General features: G+C 47.2%; 1 protein-coding gene across 2 annotated transcripts in view; it reads left to right on the top strand.

Moving 5' to 3' along the window:
- Positions 1-20,884, top strand: part of PTPRE (protein tyrosine phosphatase receptor type E) — a 150,483-nt gene that overhangs the window by 45,941 nt on the left and 83,658 nt on the right. For both annotated transcript variants that reach the window (XM_078076965.1, XM_036101944.2), the window contains exon 2: positions 13,697-13,719. The gene's annotated coding sequence lies outside the window, so the exon portion shown is untranslated. The remainder of the gene's footprint in view (positions 1-13,696; positions 13,720-20,884) is intronic.

Genomic DNA, 20,884 nt, shown 5'->3' with positions numbered 1-20,884 from the left:
GGATCATAGTGAGTGTAAACTGGTTAGTCAAAAACTGAGTAATCTGTTGAACACTTCAGGAGTGCTTTGTGAAAATGTGCTGGTTCATGAGTGTGGGGTTGTGTTCTAAGGGCCTATGGGCATCGGACCCAGAGCCAGGAGCTTTGCAGGGTTGCTAGAGTTACGGAGGCGCGGATATCTCTTCTCTTCACCTGCCTGGAGACTTCAGAATCTGGATTACTTTGTAACTTCAACCTGAATGTTCAAAACATTTCAGTTGAGTTATCTGCTTTTTCACAGAAGAACTTAAAACACACACACATGCACACACACATAGAGAATAGTGTGAAACCTAGGTGTTTCCCCAGCCCTCAGTGGCCTGGGAATCCACCACACACAGATTCCGGACCGGGAGAGGTAAAGTCCAGGGAGCTGTGAACGGTAGGAGTCCATTTCACACAGGGGTTCTTGGGGAGCCTGTCCTCCACAGGCCTTCAGGGACTGAGCTGCTATGTGGCACCAAGAGCATCCTGGATCTCAGAGCTGGTCCTTAGAGTGGAAGGGCAGTGAGGGGCCCTGTCATATGAAAAGTCTGCATTTGCAGAATTCCTTGGAATCAGAGCAAACCCTCCTCCTGATCCCTAACCACCCAGGGCCAGATTTCCAGCCTTTAAGACAGCTGGTCTCTTGTGCCTCATTCCCTGGGGGAGGGGGAACTTCCCCTGTCATTCATAACTCATCTGTTTTACTTTGTTGTGTTGCCCAAAGCACCTAATCAAATGCATCAAAGTAGTAGACATTCCATAAATATATCAATATCTGCTGGTCACCCGATGACATGTCATAGCCACAGATGGAATGATACCTATGAGCCTCCCACCGACTCTTTATTTATTCTAAACTCTGAAGATTGGTTATTCTAACTATTCTTTCATTAATCCTACAGTGGGCTAAGTTTACTAGTGGATGCCGAAGTTTTCGTTATGGCTGCTTTCATGAATGAGTTAACCTGATAGTTTCTCTTCGTTGTTGAAGATTTTAGGTGGATGACATTCCTATTCTAGGAATCATTTATTGGAGAAAGGCCATTTCATTTTAATAATGAATATTTCAAATAATTAGTCATTTTAAAAATAAACTATCCCTCCAGGTGAAATTTATCTGGGGCTGGTGGTGGGATAGATAGGCTTCTATGGCATTAAAATTAATTGATGTAGCAAAAGCAACCGAAGTCATTATCCTGTCCCATATCTGCGACAGAACCATGGAGGGCTCGCTGTCCAACACACGGCAGCAAAGTTCTCTGTGTCCTTTGTCACATGCAGAGGGCTGGCCAGCATGGCACGCAGAACTGGAATGTTACAGAGAATACCAGTCCGACATGAGTCGTGAGCTTCATTCCCCAGGCGTGCTGACGTGGCACTCGCCACACCACTGGGGTGTGTGCAGACGTTCACACCCCACTGGAGTCTGCGGCACAGAAGGACCCTGGTGGGCGCAGGCGGTCCGGCCCAGGACAAGGGATCAGGGAACAATTGGAGCTCAGGTCTGACAATAACAGACTTGGGTTGGGGGCAAGGTTTCAAATGAAATTCAGGGATGTCACCTATGTTCTTGGAGCTTCTGTTTCCTCCTGTGTAAAGTGGGGAGGTCATTCCCAGCTCTCTGTGGCATCAGTTTGGAGACAGGATGCCTGCCTGGTGTGTGACGCTTGGCGTGGCCATGGGGCAGGAGAGCCCGTGCCTGGAAGCCCTGGCTTTGCTGTTGTCAATCCTCTGATAGAGTGAGCACCGAGGTAGGGAGGTTCCCATCGAGTCCTGCGGTGAATGCAAGGTGGTTCTTGGGGGAACCCTCGAGAGCCCATGATTTCCAGGTTAGTTTAAGCAGAGGGATGCTTGTTAGCGTTGCGGCGGCTCTGGAGTGAGACTCCAGCTCTCCACTGGCTGGAGATGTATGCCAGGAGGGTGCGTGGCTCAGGAAGGCTGGTCAGGGCTCCTGCGGGGACGGCCGGACCACAGGGGTTTCCATCAGTGCTCGCTTAGGCTCCTGCCACGTTCAGACATTGAGCTCCATCCAGTTTTTCCACATTCAACTCCCAGAGCTTTTACCTCTTCAGAAACCAAGCCCTGTTTTCAATGAGCCAAACTCTTTGCATTTGTTCATGAACCTTAGATCTGAGTTTAGGGCTAGGCGGAAGATAGTATCTCCATGTCCTCAGCCAGGACACACCAGATAAACTGTTGGCTTTTTAAGGAGGTGATGCTTCTTGACGAGGAGGGAGCTTCACTACAAGTGTCCTTCCTCTGGTCGCTGGGTCATGACCACTTCCTCCACGGTGGCCCTGGGGACTGCTCCTCCGCATGCAGCCTGTCTCCCGGGAAGTGACTTCTGGCCCGGGCACCAAGAGCATGGGGTTTTCCAAAGGCTGGGGCATTATTGCCCAGGGATGGAGGGCGTGCCTCCAGCTGGATTTTGTTTCAGGTTCTGCCTCTTACTGACCATGTGACTTCCTGCAACTTGCTTCGAGGTCCTTGTGAGGACTAGTTGGTGACTCCTGTATATCGAGTGTCCGATGTTGTGCCTGAGAGATCATCAGTACCATTCTGACTGCTGTGCCTGTGGCCCCAGCCCTCTGCCACCCCCAGGGGGCACGCACTGGACTTTCTGTCCCAACAGAGCTGCCCCTTCTCTGGACCTCACTCTCTCACTTCCATGGTTTACAAGCTTCGTCATATAATGCTGTGTCCTTGGATCATCATCTGAAGCTGGCCATGACCTCATGTGTGGAGGTCACCGAAGTGCAGAGAAGATCTGGGACCTGCCCAAGGTCACCCGGCTTGAAGGTCACCCACCCTTCCGCTGTGGCAGTGTGCAGGGCTCTGGCCTGGGGAGCACACACGCTGGGTCTTCCTCTCTCCTGAGGACGTAGGTTACAGGACAGATCGCCAGCCATGCACGCAGCAGATGGGGGCCCCTGGGGGCCCTTCCGAGTTTGTAGTCTGCCTCTACCCCCAGCCTCTCTCATCTCCACATTTACCCGAATGCCTGGGACTACACAGATTGTTTGTTGAAGCAACTCAAACCCATACATTTTAAGATGATGCCTTGAGCTGTAGGGAAAAAAAAAATACTTTTTCCTGAGAGGATGAGTGCAGTGCCTTCCAGTGGAAGGGGAGGGCTGACCTTTATAGGTAGACAAAACAGAATGCCAGTCCAACATTACACTTCTATGGCAGTATATTGTTCCAGAATGGGGTGCCGCATATTTGTGTTATAATGCTGTTTTTGTTTTCAAGTGAATGCTGCAGTGTTCTTTCGTGTGGAGGAGGGATTCATTACAAGTTCACAGAACTTTTTCAGGGGCGACGGGGGGGGAAAATAGGTGCTTGTCCTCAGCAGAGTATACCAAGCCTGGAGACAGTTTTGTTCATAGCTCAGTGACGTATGTGAAAGAGTGAAAGCTCACCTTTCATTATGAAGCTGACGTTAAATAAAGATACTTAGTTTTTCCCTTTAAGATCCTACAAGGTATCCTCTGCCACCTAACATTGTTTTAAAGCCAGCCTCTTCTCTGTGCACAGGCACCTTACCTGGATTCTTAGTAATGACCTAGTTTAATGGGTCAGACCAGACAATTAGGTTGGGGGAACTTATTAAACCAAAATATCTGAGCGTTTGCATTTTTTGCGGGGGGGGGGGGGCAAAATAACTGGTTGATGAGCAGATCTTTCACTTACCTGGTTTACTAGTTTTCAAAGTCTCTCTTAGGAATAGCTAACAAACTTTTGTGCTCTGGATACCAGATTCCTGGAAAAGAATTGTGCTGTTTTCAGAGTGGTTTTCTCCCTTTCTTATGGTGCTAATATATTTTTTGAGTCTCTCAGAGAAATCCTCGGTGTCTGTGAGAGGTGCCCATACAACTCACTTCTAGGGAACTCTGAGACTGGGACCCCATCTCGAGGAGTGGCCCACCTTTTGCCCAGGCCCCCAAGTCAGGCCCAAGGTCTCCCTTGATTTCTTCCTCCCCCTACATTCCATGAGGCTGTTGGGCTTGGCCCCCTTGATCTTTAAATAGCCGCCTACCCTCCAGCTCCATCCCTCCTGCCACTGCCCTCAGGTGCCCCTCCCTCCCCACCCCTCACCTGGACCACAGAATGGCCTCCATATTGCTTGTGGATCCACTGCCCATGCTCTGTCGCTCCTGGCCTTTCTCCCCTCTGCAGCCACCACAAGGGCCTTCCTTGTAGGGAGCAGAAAGGGATGTCTAGGTTTGCAGCCTTCGCAGCTCCCTTGCAGCTTCAGCCCAAATCCAGATTTTGCAGCATCCCAAGCCTAGCCCACCTCACATTCCAAATCCATACCTTTGCAGCATCCCAAGCCTAGCCCACCTCACATTCCAAATCCATACCTGTGATTTATTGGATATCTTGTGTATATGGAGGTCAGCACTGGGTCCCTTATGTGGATTACCACATTTATTAACCCAGCACAATCAGGATTATTATTCCTATTTCCCAGGTGAGGGGGCTAAGATTCAAAAATGTGAAGTGACTTGTTCCAAGGTCAAAGCTGGGATTCAAATTATTTGCCATTTTTAGAAAGTTCTATATACTCTCTGGCTTCCCTGCCTTTGTTTCTGTTGTTTGCCTAGGAATCTTAAGAAAGATGCCCTGACTTTGACAAGACATAGGTTAGATGCCACTGCTTCTACCTTTCAAAGCCCCCACCTGACTGTGATGATAGTGTGCACCCCTGCATTTCAACAATCTGATTATAAGCCTGTCTTTGGAGACAAACCATGAGAGACGATGGACTCTGAGAAACAAACTGAGGGTTCTAGAGGGGAGGGGGGTGGGGGGATGGGTGAGCCTGGTGATGGGTATTAAGGAGGGCACGTACTGCATGGAGCACTGGGTGTTATACACAAACAATGAATCATGGAACGCTACATCAAAAACTAATGATGTAATGTATGGTGATTAACATAATAATAATAATAACAATAATAATAAAAGAATAAAGCTGCTCTAAAAAAAACAAGCCTGTCTTTTGGAATTCCTTTAGGGCAAAGACCTCGAGCTCCCATCCATGTATTTTTTTTTTTTTAATTTTTTTATCTCTAGATCTTTAGCACTTGGCACAGCATGAGCCCATAATAGATACTCAGTGAATGGTAACCGTTGGTTTGGTGCATTTCTTCACTCACCCAACTAGTATTTTCTGAGTTGCTAATAGGTGCACAGAACTGTTTATATAAGAAGTTCCAGTTAGAGATGACAGGATTTCCGATCAGAAAGCACCAAACTAGCTACAGATTATGTATCTTTGGGGTAAGTGTCTGCACCTTGCTTTGTCATTGGTAAAATATGGTGGATTGTGCCTGCCTGCATCTCAGGGCAGTGGAGAGGTGGCCAATTTAGTCTTAATCCACTGTCCTCCTAGATTATGTTGCTGTGAAGGTGTGGTTGGGAAGGATTCACAGGCAGATGGAGGGAGCTGTGGACGAGAGCTTTGTCCAAGAGAGACAAACTCAAGGTAGTCTGGAGAGCTCGGACCAGGGATCCAGGATGGGGCTGGACATGAGAAGCACCTGGCTATTTTGGGTGAGATGGAAAGCTTTCTGGGTCAGGGAGCAGCATCAGGAAAGAAACCAACAGGAAGACCATGGTGTGTCTGGAGGATGGTAGAAACAGTTCCGTGTGTGTGAGGCGCCTCTAGAAAGTTCCTGCTCTGGGCACCATTGAGAGGAAGCACACTGTGGCTTTCAATGGGCTGCTCAAAGGGGGGCTTGGTCTTAGAAGTGGGAAGGGGACCCCTGAGAAGGAGGGTGTCAGTGAACTCTGTGTGGGTGGCTTGCTGCCTCTTCTCCGCCCTAGGGTCTTCCCTGGGAACTTCAGAGCTCTGTGAAGCAGTCCAGAGGGTTGTTTACCAACACATTCTTCTCTTCTTATCCATGTCAATCTGATCAGGAAAAAAATGCTGTTTCCTTTATTCGTCAACAACAGTTATAGGATAATGAAACTGCATTTATTAATAGTGGCACATTTTACTTGTCCCTTTGCCATTTGTATGGGATTGGTAGCAGCTAGCATTTTAATTAACAGCAACAATAGATAATTTTAAATTAAGGAGCACATTATAAGTTGTCTTTCATTCTGGGTCCCAGGGAATAATGATCCTCCTAAATAGTTATTTAATGCCATGGCTCATGCATTACGCTGTCTTGAGACACGGTACTTTGCCCTGGGCCTCCGCAGCGTGATGCTGTTTACAGCTGAGTGTAAGGATGATCAATCACACCCTTCCCCTACATGGTTAGTGGGCTGATCACAGGCCTAGGGCCACTTGGGGAAAGGCAGGGGCCTTCCGAATTGGCATTCTCAAAATTAACACCTACAAACATCAGTTTACTATCTGGATATTAGAGATAAATCATTTTCTTTGAAGTTCACTGAACCTTAGACCAAGAAAACCATCTTTTGTATCAGATTCAGTGTTCGGTTACCTTTGGCTCACGTACCCAGTGAGCCCGTCCTAAGTACCTTTCACAGTGAGTGCAGTGGAAGGAGGGAAACAGGCCTTGCTGTGAAGGGATGCTCCCCTACTGACCCCGTTGTACCCTGCCTGAGGTAGGAGAGACAGTGTCAGGTAAGATGTGATCAAGGCTCTGGCAAAGGAGATCAAAGAAGCATGGGGCATGTAGGTGAGGCCATTCTCAGATGAGATCTCACTCCCTCTCTGAGCTGGTTCTCAGTCTCATCTTCGTCCCTGCCTTATCCAGCTGGTGGAGACATCTAGGTGTGTTCAGGGGTGGCCGCTGGGACCCCTTCCGACTCTCCCGGCCCATGTTACACCTGGCCCCTGGCATCAACCTTAGTGTAACTCGACTTAGAGCATCCCCTGGAAGATGAGAATGGTCTTTACACATGCTTGCGCAGTAGCAGGTTTATAAGCACGGTATTCTTTGGTTCTCCTTCAGAATACCATGAAATTCATTCACCCACTCAGCAAAGGGATGTGGACGCCTCCCCTGAGCCAGTCTTCTAAGCACGTGGGACATTTCTTTCCACTTTTGCTAGGAAAGACATGGCCTTGTGTGTGCACTGACAAATTATATCTCTAAGCACGTGAGTCCACAAAAACAGGCTGAGAAAGCAACCAGCGTTGGCTGGTCCCCATTTGCCCATTAATGGTTAATTTATATTTCAGTCCTTTTATTCCAGATACTACTTGCCAGCAAGCAAACAGTAGTGGAAAAAAAGGAAAGTGATTGAATTAATCTACCGATTTCATTTTTCTGCAGACTGGAGAAAGAGGCTGATGTTTGCTGTTTCTGGGCAGCAAGTCCTGACCCGACGGCGAGGGTCCTGGGTTTCCCCGGGTGCGGAGCCCATTCTACAGGCAAGGACCCTGGGGTCCACAAGGGCGGGCAAGGGAATTGGTCAGCTTTGTCTGGAACATGGCTGAGCATGAGTCGGTTTACTACAGTCGAATGGGATGGGATGGGGGGACGGGAGCCAGCAGCCAGGAAGCAAGAGATCTCTGGTGCCAAGGTTCAGAGTGGGACCCTGGTTTGTGAGAAGAGCATGGTGAAGTAAGTCAGGCTTGGTCACGGGTGTGTGACTAAAATCAGGGGCGAGGGAGGGGGGGCTCACAGATGACCCCATTATGAAGTGGCAGACCTCCAGGGAGGGGGCATGATTGAAGAAACAGCACCTGCCGACAAGCCAAGGGCTCCTGGGTTTTACCGATCTACGAGAAATTTTCATTTGTACGTGATTGCAGAATAGAGAACCATCATTTATGCAGCAGGGATTCTGTGTGTTTAATAGTTCAGTACATTTCCAACAATAGCTACTTTTTTCCCCTCATGAAGGTTTTTGAGGGAAAATGTGAAATCCGCACCTCCCACATCTGGGGAGTCGGGAGCCCTGGGTAGTGCCCCAAGAGGGAAGCTGGATCCCTGGCATCAGGACTGGCTTCTAGACGCAGGTGAGAGTGAACATCCAGAGAGAGCAGAGGTCCCAGAGGCTGTGTCTCGGTGGGACCAGGCCCGCTTTGGTCCTTCGGGTTCCTCCTAGGCGGGCTGGCAGAGGGAGGGGAGGGCATGTGGGAACAGTGCATCTGGGGAGTCCTATCTCCTTACTTCTGCTCCAGTGCTCAGAATCTAGCCCCCCCGCCCAGCCCCAGGGCTCTAAGCCCAGCTCCACGCAATTAGAGAGAAAGAGGCTCATGGACACATGCATACACAAGGACGCTCAAGCTCCCACCCAGTGCCAGATGGCTAGGTGGTGAGGGGAGGGAGGGTTCGAGGGCGAGCACCTTCCTCTTGCCTTCAGGGCCCAGACTGAGCTGAGTGTGCTGTGGGCGTCTGGCCCTGCTCAGAGCCCCAGAGGGGCCACACAGCTATAGGTTGACCTGGGGACACGCACAAACCCCACAGCCCATGTCAAGTCCACAGTCCAGGAAGAGGGCCCTTTTGTCTTTAAGTACTTAGTGCAGCCAGTTCCGTTCCCGGGGAGCTCCAGGAGGTAAAGAAACCTATGCCCAGGCCCTGGAGTCCCAGTGCAATGCCTGGTGGAGGGATGCCCAGTGGCAAGTTACTTAATCTCTCTGGGCCTCAGTCTTCCCATCTGCAAAGCAGGTCTAAACCGAACTCTTTCTGGGAGTATTGAGAGAATTCAGCGATCCCTATGTGCACTTAATGGGATGTCTGGCATGGACTACCTATCCTTATTGTGCATGCTTTCTCCAAGGATGTTTTCATACTGTCCCTGCCCTTGAGCACAAGAACCCCCACAGAGAAGCTACTCACGGGGCAATGACTTTTTAAAACATGACAGTGACTGACTGTCACTATCTAAGAAGTGTTCGTGCCAAGTGCCGGGGGGGGGAGGAGGCAGGTGAGGAGGGGACAGGTGAGGAGGGGGGAAGGTAAGGAAGGGGGCAGGTGAGGAGGGAGGCAGAAGGACAAGGTCTTACCTTTACCTTTCACAGCCAGGTTTACATTGGCTCTGGGCAGAGGGAGGGGCACGTGCTTGTTCTAAACCTGAACATCTGGCCCTTGGGAGGCCAGCATAGGAGAGGCCACCCTTCTCTCTGGGGCTGGGAGAGCATCCTGTACCTCAGAAGGGAACACAGAGAATCAAAATCCTTCTCAAATTCCATGCCAATGATAATGGCAGAGATGGATGTGGACGTATGCAAATATAATAGAGTCCTTGGCCTGCTAATTTGCAGAATTTCCTAATCCAAAAAGGGCCCCCCCCCAACTGTGGGGTTATTAGGGAGTGCCATTTTGTGCACTTTGGAGGCTGGGGACTGTGCTTCAGAAATACTCTCAAGAAGCAGGCAGGGATGTGCGTGGGTCTTTGCTAAGCAGCTGTCCATGAATAATTTTTAAAATTTGCCAGATATTTAGAAGTCCAGCTTGTTGGTCATAGATTGACAAAATGGGTTGAGAAAGCAGATCTTTCCTCCAGCCTTAGCAACATGGTTTTCCAGGACCCCTGCCCCTGCCTTTTCAAGGTGGCTTGCGGTGGGGTCACCAGAATATGGTTCTCCCAGACTCATCATTCGGGGAGTTTTCCCGCCCCCAGTGAGATCAGCAGCCCCTTTCAGCCTTTCATACATTAGGAAATACAGAAATTAACAGCTTTGCGGATGCCTGGAAGGTAAACAAGGAAACTGTGAGACTTGGCAGCGTATGATATCCGTGAGAATCTGAAGCCCAGATGATTCAGAAGCATTGTGCAGGGTCCCCCACCCGCCCGTGTGAATTACCGCGTGGAGGCAGAGTGAACTTGTTCCTTGACAGAATGCTGAGGGGGCCGTGCTCCGTGGCTGGGGCCTCTTGCTTTTCCACCGCGGGCGGCGTAGGTGATGCGGTCTCTTGTTCTCTCCTTTGTAGTGGTTTTCTGCAATTTGGGCAACCTATCTAAATTAATTGTCCTCCTCAGTGTGCTTGAGAGACCCTGTGCCTGAGGGGGATCTGTTCTGACAGTTGATGGGGGATCCGAGGGAAGGCAGCCAGGGTGAAGGAGCTCCTCTCCGGGTCTGCCCGCCCGATAAGACCGCGGCAAGCCCAGATTCATGGTGTTTGATTGCATGATTTTGATTTTTCATTTGTGTGCCCTTGCTTTATAAAATTTTAATCTTTCATCAAAGTTCACATTTTAGATACACTATACATGTGGAAATATATATGTGAGCATTTTTAAATAAAACGAAAATGTGCATCCGCCAATTTTTCAAATGCTGCTGCCCATTTAAAAGAATAGCTTGCAGATACCCTCCTTGGCAGCGCACGTTCTGCCCACTTGAATGTTTAGGATGCTCTGGGCCAAGGGTGTGTGTAAAAAAACAGTTTACTTTTGTCTGAGTTTGGAAAGATAACCCGGTTCTGTCCATCTCAGAGCTTGACAAGTCAGAATAATTTTAATTTCTTCCTTAAATGAAGCAGTCCTGATGGATTGATTGTAAATGTTGTAGCTTTATTTTCTTCTTTGTGAGGTATGGATGCACAGTAACATCACGTGGTCTTTCCATATCTTGTGAGCGATCGTTTGGGAGCCCTGTAGCCTGGGGCCACTTCCTGCAGGACTGCCCGCCCGCCTGACCTCGCCTGCCCGGCTCCCCGCCTTCTCGGTGGATTTCCCCTGTTCCATGTCCTCACACCACCTCTTTCCCAGGGTCTAGCTTGGAAAGCATCCTCGCTGCCTCTGCCCCTTGGAAGCAGAGCGGCCACATCTGGATGCCCCAGGGACAGAGCTCCGCACTTCCACGGTCCGGCCAGACCACTCCCACAGACCCACTTCTCCCCACCCCCAACCCCCCCCTCCCCCGGAAGTGTGTGGCCAGTCTGAGCCTTTCCAGGTCTTTCTGGCACACAGACCACAGTGAAGCTTTCCCTGGGGTGAGAAGAGATTTTAGGGAGTTGCTAATGTCAGTGTTGTCCTCAACGGCATGCCTTTCATGGGTCTTCCCGCTGGCGGCCACTGGTAGATACTAGGAATGTAAAGAAAAGGCTGACTGTCCCTGCCTTGAAGGAATTACAGCTTCACTGCGGGGATGGAGACCCAAGAAGAAAAACAAACAAACAAGCAAACAAAAGTAAACTACAGGGTAAGCTGGATTTGCTTGTGCAGCCCAGCCCAGAGTGGTCTCAGCAACCTTGGGTTAGCATCGCTGCTGCCCTGCCTCCTTGCTCTGTGTGACACTGCAAAGTCAAGGGGCTCCCCGGGCCTCAGTGTTCACTTCTTTAAAATGGGACTCATCTTGCCTATTCCACAGGACTGGCTGTGGGCTGGGGAGAGACATGGTAAGCAGCACTGGACAGGATCCCAAACCCAACAGCTTCTCTCTTTCCCTCGTTTGGAGGATGGGGCCATTCCTGGTGAGACCAGGAACCTTTCCAGTTGTGGAATGCTGCTGTGCCGGGTGACGGCCCCCCCTGACACGAGCAGATCTGTCCGTGGGAAAGGACCTCCCCCACCCCCAATTTTAAATGTGCTTATTTCACGTTTTCAGACATTGTGCTCAATATTCAAGTAGCAGTCTGCTTCAGGGCCTGAGGCTACAGAAAGTGTTCCTGAGATGAAGGTTGACTTCCGAGTGTATTCTGGTTGCTTGGTTTTTGTTCTAATTCTGTACTTTGAGAAATTGACAGCTGTGGTTTCATGCTAACACGTGTGAGCCCAGACTCGTACAGTATGAGATCTCTCTCTACAGCCACGGTTCCCTGTGTTCTTGCTTAGTTTACAAAAGAAAACAACATGCGTTCAAAGTTTAATTCAGAATTACTATTTGCGTTTGGTTGGTACTTAGTGTATTCTGCTTATTCATTTGTTTAACCAAAAATTGACAGAGTGCCCACCTGGTTCTACACTCTAGTGGGTTTTTCCTGTGTGGTTTTTAGTTTGGTTTGACTCAAGCCTGCAGTTTTGCTTCTGCCTCTGATATACTTCTGCATCTCATTGGGTTTCGTTTTACATTAAAATGATTCAACATTGGTTTGGAAGATAGTTTTGAACATTTCTACCAATCCTGAAATATTAAGGGCAGCTTCTACTCCTGGCTTCTCCCCATGCTTGGCCCCAGGCAAACACGTAACTCTTCCCAGTGCTTTCCCCAGGTTCTTTGAGGGGATTGGAAGGAGTGGACTCTTGCAGTAAGTTATTCTTACAAAAAGCAGTTCCCCTTACCTCCAATGATCTCACCTCTTGTCCAACCATCAATACCTCCCTCACCTTCTTGCCATTTGCTTTGTGTTACACTGGGCTCTGCTGCACTCTGGGAACTCTGTGACTTTATTTCTTACCCAACAGACTGATCCCTAGTTGATTTTTTGTGGATTCTTTTGAATTTTCTATGTAGATAATCATGCCATCTGAGAAAGCAGAAGTCTTATTTTTTTCTTTCCAATTTCTGGGTCTTTTATTTCTTTTTCTTGCCTTATTACATTGACCAGGCTTCCAGTACAATGTTAAATATGAGTGGTGAGAGTGGACATCCTTGCCTTGTTCCGAGTATTAGTGGGCAAGCATTCACTCTTCCACCACTAGAGATAACGTTAGCTGTAGATTTGCCCAAGTAGATTTAAAATTCCCTAATATTAGAAGAACCATTTCTTCTGCTTCTTTGGCTCCAGACCGATTTCACAGGTCAGCTTTTTAGTGAGTGCCTCAACTTGCTATAATTGTGTGCTGCGGAGTATTGTCTTTGGTTTAAAATATCTAGCCTGGCCATGACTAAGATGGGAGGTATTCTGTTTTGGTAGAAAACACCACATACTGCATTAGCTATTTAAAGACAGTGGCGATCGAAACATCTAGCCGTGTGGATGCACAGTGACAACTTAGCGTCGTCTCCAGTTTAATGCTGTCCTACTCGCCACTTGAACAAGAACCAGAGGGTCATGTCTACTAGCTGAAGCATAGATAGACAGAGCATGGTGTATGGCATATGGAAAACGGCATAGTATTCATCCACAGAAGGGAATGAAAAACTGGTACCTGTGACAACGTGGATGAACCTCAAAAAATACTAAGTAAAAGCAAGCAAGTCACAGAAGGCCACATATTGTAGGATCTCACTTTTGTGAAATGTCCAGAATAGGCCAATCCATGGACAGAATGTAGATTTGTGGTTGCCGGAGGACAGGGGATGGGGAGAGGATGGGCTGGGAAGTTAATGAAATCATGGGCATGGGGTTTCTGTTGGGATGATGAAACGCTCTAAATTTAGGTTATGGTGATGGTTGTAAAACTCTATGGTTATGCTAAAAACCCCTGAATTGTACACAGGTGGACTTCATGGTATGTAAATTATATCTTAATGAGATGTTAAACACGAAAAGGGCATAGAAGCTAAATTGTTGGGGAATGAGCAGGCTGGATAATGAGTAAGCTGGAAAACCGGGGTGAGGGGCCAACCCATGTGGGTTTTAAGAGGTGGTGTCTAGGAAGAGGGACTGAGGGGCGTCCAGGCCTGGGGGCTAGACACCACACGCTTCTGATCTCGGTCAGCTCCCACGCTCCCCCCATCACTGACATCAGAAGTTATCATCATGAAGATAAAAAGGCCTCAAGAAGACCCCAACAACCGAGCAAAAATGAGAACGTTCATCTAGTGTTGTAGAGAAAGAAGGGGCTGGAATGAGCAGCTACCACCTTGTAACCAGAAAACTAACCCTTTCTTTTTCCCCTTTCTTTTTCAGACGATAACCTTCGCTTTCCCTTGGTGAGTACAGAATTTTTTTAAAGATTTTTTTTTTCCTGTAGTTAACTAATAACAATTAAAAAAGTGTGTTGGATTTACTTGTTAGAGAAACATTATCTCTAGAGAAAGAAGACCAGTATGGTCAGTGTGTTATATTAGAATTTTATGCCTGAACTTGCTTGAACAGGGTTGTATCACACTTTTTGTTACATCATTTTGTGTGTGTGCGCGTGTTTAAAATCCGGCTCAGTGGTTCAGTCTCCTGAACTGGATTGTTGAGAACACAGTTTCCACATGCTCTCCTTTCACGGATTTGTCCGTACTTTTAAAAGGGCCTTGCTTTACCTCACTGCACACATGGGACGACTGTTGGGAAACACAGAGGCCCATAATTGCATTGATGGTAGTTGCCTCTTAAATTGATCTGCTGGGGGGAAAACCTGATGAAAGGGAGCTTTTCTGGATTGCGCTTTGGGTTAAAACAAAAACAAAAACAAAAACAACCGTGTCATCATCACATAATTTTATGCCTTTTGAGATCTAGGCACCATTCCATGGCCTTGATGTCCTGTAGGGTACACATCACCTTTTTGTGTTTTACTGAATCAGGTTACTGGTGTTAAGTTCCCTAAAGAAATCAAGGAAGGAAAATCTAAGAGCTTTGGAAGTGGTTGCAATGGGTGAGTGGCGCCCGTGTGCATGGTGTTATGTGCTCACCTTTCGTGAGTGTACCAGGATGTAGGTGTCCAGGAAGTTGTGTTTCTTATGTGCATCACCTTGTTTGAAATACTTTGACTATGTCCTGAATTATTTTAAGGTCAGTGTGTCGCCTGTTTTGCTTTGGCCAGCCCCCTCTGTTGCTCTCGTGGCACGATTTCATCTGGGCATAAATGCTTATAGTCTTCCTGGTGTGATCAAATGCATTTGGGTTGTATGGGCTGTTGCTCCCTATCTCAAAGGAATGCAAATACAGTCAGCGATTTATCAAGAGAGAGAATGGGAAAGGCTCCGTTTGCCATCTACTAAGCTAATTGTGTTGTCCCTGTTCTCTATCACGTCGTTATCAGATGTTAGCGATTTTGAATGGCATGATCTACTTGAGCAAATGTGGATGTCAACAGCGGGTTCCAAGAGAAGGAATATTACTGGAATAGTATTACTGGTTAGAGACTTAAGTACAAGAAGTCTGCAATCCCTTATTGCCTCAGAATCCTAAGCAAGAGGTGTTGACTCATCCATATTGGTTTGAATGGGTATTAAACATGCTACTTACCAAGAGCAGTGGCTCCCTACCTTGCTGGAATGAAACATTGGAGGGTCGTGCCCCACAGACTCATCTCCTTCCCAGATACAGGATCCAGATTATGATTTGTTAAAAGCATCTGCCCTTTGCCTTCCTTGGCTGTCCGCTCAGCACTGGCCCCTCCACCCAGTCTTGCCATTTGCCTGTTCTAGGGTTTCCTGTCCTCTCAGCAAGTTGGCTCGCAGCCTGGCCATGCCGCTCAACCTGGTTCCATCGTTCACCTCCCTTTTAATAGGAAAGTAAAGGTTGCTTTAGGAAGCTGTGAGTTCTTAGGTAAAAAGTGCTTCTTATTTCAGGAATTTTCTCTTCCATGTGAGGAAAGGCTGTTCCAGGCATGACCCCCCTTTTGGTGGCTACCTTATTTGATGCCTTTGTTTGGAATCTGCTGCTGGGATGAAGGGGTAGAACATCAGATTGATCTTTTAGCCTGCGGCAATTTTATTGCTAAACATTTGAGTCTTGTTCCAAAAGCTTCAAGATTTCAATGAAGAGAAAGGAATTTATTTCTAATTTGTGGGGTTAGAAACTTGCTTTTGAGTCCGTTAGAATGAAATTAATAGTTCACTTTGGGCAGGGCAGGGGAGAGTAAGCACCCTGAGGTTGGCGACTGTCCCAAGCCACTGTCCGTCCACAGGTGGTGGGTGGGCCGCAGAGCAGGAGCCCAGCAGATGCCTGCTGGGTGAACACGGGAACGTGTGGGAGGCCCCGCTGCTCTCAGCTGGCAGTCCCTGCCTGGGATCGCTGTGATGTGGAAGTGAGCTCACCCCAAGTTAGCAGTTAGTAAGATTGTTGTAATTTACATCGTCACAAAATTCTGGCAGTTGTTTTGTTTAAAGAAGCCGTTCAACGGGGTAACGATGTATGTGCCATTGCTGTAATGGAGATCCAAAGGAGTTCTCTTCTCTAGCAATAATCTGATTCTTCATTTTAAAAAAAGGCACTCCAGGGGCACCTGGGTGGCTCATTCAGTTGGACGTCTGACTCTTGGCTCAGGTCATGATCTCATGAGTCATGAGATCAAGCCCTTTGTTGGGCTCTGCGTGGAGTCTGCTCAGGATTCTCTCTTCCTCTCCCTCCCCCTCTGCCCCTCCCCCCACTCTCTCTCTCTCTTAAATAAATAAATAAATAAAATCTTAAAAAAACACGCCATTCTATGTTCATATTTGAATTTAAAAAGAGAGTTGACTTTCCCGTTTAACTGGATTAAGTGGGGGCTTTTTAGCATGACCAACCACCATTCCCATGGTTTTCTGTTGTTTCTCCTTTTTGTAATATGTAAATACAGACTTGGGAAGTAATACTATAATTCATACCAACCATCAAACATGACCAAAGTTCCCTCAACTAGCGAACGCTTGTGACTCTGCGGGTCTCAGTTGCATAGTATTTAAATAATGCAATGGAATGTCAGAATTAAGAATTTATGCAAGACACGTAATTAAGGTTTAAATATCTTTTCCAGGCTCTTTGCGGTCTTATATTGTTATACCAAAGGGTATCCACCAGTAAGTAAAATTAAATGATACCGTAACTTGACTATTTCACTTTGGCTCATGGAAATACCAAAGGAATAAAAGGCAACGAAATTAAAGTGCTGATGTTAACAGTGAATTTAATTTTAAAATTAACTTCGAATATTCTGTCACTAGCTGTCTCCTCTTTAACGATCCATCCTTCCTCCTCTATCAGTTTCAATACGTGCGATTTTTCTTTTCTAAGTCATTTCTCTTCCTTGGTATTGATTCCAGTGGCCACCATGGCATGAAAAGAGAAAAAGAATCTGAAGGTTTTTAAATGTTTGCCAAGGCAGAGCGAACCACTTGTAACCTGCCTCAGCTGGGGATGCATTTTTGCAGGTGGAAGAGGGTGTTCTTGTGCGGGTTTCTGCATCTGCAGAAAGAAAACGAGAAGCCTCACGGATGATGTGCAGAGCACAGAAGACCTGAAAACTTTCTCAAATATTTGATTCCTATTTCCTGCCTTTGCCCTGTTCTTGGGTTTTTATTAGCATCAGTGGATCCTCTGGGTTTCCCATCCGAGCAAAATGTGTTTCTCCCAACAGTGAAGGAGTTATTCTCCCGTAACTGACATTGGAAGATGACAGTAGGTTGGACGAAGGCCCTTGGACCTGCTGGTGACAAACGGATTAATCCGTCATTTATTTCCACTTCCATTTTCCCCCCCAGGAAAGTTTCAACATTCTTCCAAGAAGTACCTCCTCAAAGACTATACTAGGTAATCGTTTGTCATATAGTAAAGCCATGGATACTAGGCTGTCAGAGTTTCCACTGAGAGGAAATAGGAACACAGCTTTTCTATATAAACTCCTGGCTGGCCCCTGAGCTCCTGCAGACCCGGTTCAGAGCTGGAATTCTTCGAGAAATCCTTTTCCAGCTGACAAGAAAACATGGATTCTTGCAGGCCACAATGGCTTCCCGGCGTCGTCCCAGTAGGACAAGAGGTAAAGGGAAGCTGGGAGGGGAATCTTTCTCGTCGCTTTGGATTTAGGTCGTGGTTGTTTGTCATATAATTCCTAAGGCATTTAAAAATTCGGTTCAAGGAAGCAGTCATTAAGTGAACATTTGGCAAGCACCTCAGTTAACTTTGTCCAGCCCTGTGCAGGAAATCTGGGATTTATGCTTCAGGAAACTGTTTTAATCCACTGCAGCCTGGCCAAGTGGTGTACGGGGGATGGTGACAGGAGCCGGCTGCCTGGGGGCCGGAGGGTTGTCTGACTGCCAGGAATCCAAGGTGAGGTCCACCTTTTAGGAAAACAATCCCCAGTTATTGTTGACTGGATGACACATCAAAATCCCACTCATTTTAAGTTGGATGTTTCCTATTTTTATAATCAAACCCACCCTCTTCACTTTCCTTATCAACTCGTTTTGTGAAGTGGCATTTCAGTTAAAAGTGACGCGATGAGAACCTGGGAAGTACCTGGTCTGCAGGACCGTGAGCTGGTCTTCCAGGAGCTTGGGTTCAGGTTCACGAGGGGGGGACTGACATTCTGTGTGCAGTTTCTGTTGTAGAAACAGATGGCGTCCATGCCCACTGCCTGACGAGGGGCATCAGTCACACACGGTGGGGGGAGGGGGAGGAAGACAAGAAATGTAGAAATCCTTTTAGGTGTATGACTTACAGAGAGATTTTTCAGACACCCTGGGCCCTGGAATCAGGAATGAGGTCTGCTGCCCACTGGAAGGAACGCGGACCCATTCCCATTTGATGCGGGAACTCGCCCCCACCTGCAGTCCTATCGACTGGGGGATGTCCCCATGTGAATCAGGACAGTGAGCCACAGGAGGAGAAATCCTTTCTGTTCAAAAATTGCCCATTCCAGGTGACTTTTTAAAACAGCTTAGTATAATACAAAGTTTGGTATAAAATATTTAAAATGTTGGAAGAGAAAAGATCTCTGTGGAATTGCTAAACGAAAGTACGTCTCTGAGTAGCTTTTCTTCTTGTTTTGAATGGAAATGAGCATAAGTGAAAAAAAAAATTGGATTTGAGTTATTTTAGGGTGGGGGCTGATTGGATTCTAACAACTTTGAAAAAATATGTTGATAGTGTTTAAGTGATTTCAAATAACCCGAGCAAGATTGGTCTGCTATCAGAAATGATAGAGATTTTGTGTTCAAGTGCTATCTATAAAAATATGTTTAAAACTACCATGTTACCACACTGCTGCTGAGAAATGAATTTTCTCAAAACGTCCTGTTGGTGGAAATTATTATTCACAAAAACAGGACTTGATCCATTTCCTGTTTTGCCAGATAACTTAAATGGCTTATGCTGAAAACATAAATTGCATTTATAATCCCACACACATGCGTGTAGAGCACTTTACAGTTTACAAAGCATGCTCAAGGTCATCATCTCAGAGATTCCCGGAGGCAGTCTGGGTGTGCATCCTCACTTCCACCTTGACGCTGAGAAGACAGAGACCCAGACGGGGTGCGAGAAGTGAGTTGGGAGGACAGCGGGAAGGGACTTAGCAGCATCCAGGGGCCCCTGAGCTGTGCACAGGTTCCTCTCAAACCTAAAAGCCAGGCGGCTCTCATTAGCACCACCCACAATGAGGAAGCCGACCTGCCGAAAAGAAAACAACATTTTCCATGATGAAAACTATCATTTTGCAGTTATGCAAGTATTAGAGGACAGTAATAAAAAAGGACATATCCCATGGGTTCTGCAAACAGGTTGCTGGTAGATAATTATATTTTGGAACAACTTTATGATCAGTTGAGTTGATCTTGGCCAGAGTTCCAAATGTTTCCGCATGTTATCTGTTGACCAAATCCAGTTTTCTAATCTCTCTTCACACACTTGCCAGGCTTCCTTTCAGCACAGCGCGGGGTTGGTCTATTCTCTCTGCCGGTGTTTATCAGGTGTCCCCTGCGGGCTCATAATTGTGCAAAGTCTTGAAAAATGAAGTGGTGGGTCCTAGTTCTGACTTCAGGAAATATCGCCTGGAGGGCCTGCGTTTGAGTCCTTTCTGTAGCAATTGTACTTGTGTATTTCGCATGGGAGCCTAGGAAAGAATTGGACACACATAGAGTGTAGCTCCAGAAAGCTGAATGACTTAGACATGTCCCTTCGTGCCCTGAGTCAGACATTCTTTGTCTCAAAAATAAAGGGCTCGATGAGAATTTTTTAAAGGCCCCTTGCAGACATAGAGTTGATGTTCTCCGGTGATGCCTGTCTGGATTTTGAGTTAATACAGAAATCCCCCTAAATTAGCCATGCTGTGAATCAGCTGAGCCTGGGCCAGATACACCCATCACTTTCCCTGCCGGGATGAAGTCTGCACCTCACGATGTAAATGTTTTATAATCTTCGCTTGGAAAAGAAAGCAGCTGTCCTTCACTGCTTTCTCTTCCCTCCACTCTTGTTTGTGTTTGCTCCTCCTGCCTCCAAAAGAACAAGGAACATAGAAAGGAGGGTTTTATGAATGCGGAAAACATTTTTGAAAAGCAATCTTCTTTCCGTGATGTTGCTAACATGCACGAAGTAAAAACTGGGAATCCTTGGGCTTCGATTTTAAAACCTCAGCAGAAGCATTAGATAGTAACACAAAGGTACTTTCTCCGCACTGTTCTGAGATCCATTCTGGCAAATGGTTCTGGGGGCTGAGTGATGCTCTGCGTTACCTGGAGAAGTGATTCACTGGGAGGGCGGATTGCTCGATCTTGTCGGAAACCATGGAAACCCCCAATGCCATGATGCTTCCCTCTCCTGCGAGTAATCGGCAAAAGACAGGCTGGAAAGTGCCGGCCACGGAGATGAAGTTAGGGTCCTGAATGCACCCAGTGTGAGCGAGATCACACTCCGAGCCATCACTGTTTCCAAGTCCTGTTTCTGGCTTCCTTCCAACGTGAAGTCAACACCGACATTCTGTTGTGCTGTTTCCTGTTGTGGGTGGATTTATTTAATTTTTAATGAGTGATTCACAACCCATGGCTGTGCGTTTTCCTCCTGCTGAGAATTAAGACCCGTTTCCTTTAAAAAATTATTTTTGCTGTAATCTGGGCAACGTTGTGCTCAGCGTGTTTGAGACAAGGGGACGTGGCGCTATGACGCAGAGAAGGCATTTCGCCTCCCCCGGGCTCTTAGGAAATAGCAGTGATGAGGTCATCCCGTGACAGGGGCGCTCTCGGTTAGAGGACGTCAGACCTCATGAAACATCCCTAAGCCCTCCTTTCTATAAAAATGTTTTTGAACGTTGTGTGGCTGTTTTAAACATTTTTTTTTTTTTTTATGTTGCTACAAATCCATTCCACTTGGAAAGCCACGTGGTCCGTCTGCCTCCCAGAGAGCCTAGTAACATAATCAGTATCCGCTCAGTCAGGCTTTCTCCCTGTCCGCCTGTTTACTCCAAGT

The sequence above is a fragment of the Halichoerus grypus genome, chromosome 7, assembly GCF_964656455.1.
Source record: "Halichoerus grypus chromosome 7, mHalGry1.hap1.1, whole genome shotgun sequence".
Taxonomy (NCBI): domain Eukaryota; kingdom Metazoa; phylum Chordata; class Mammalia; order Carnivora; family Phocidae; genus Halichoerus; species Halichoerus grypus.
This window is presented reverse-complemented; position numbering and strand designations above follow the sequence as displayed.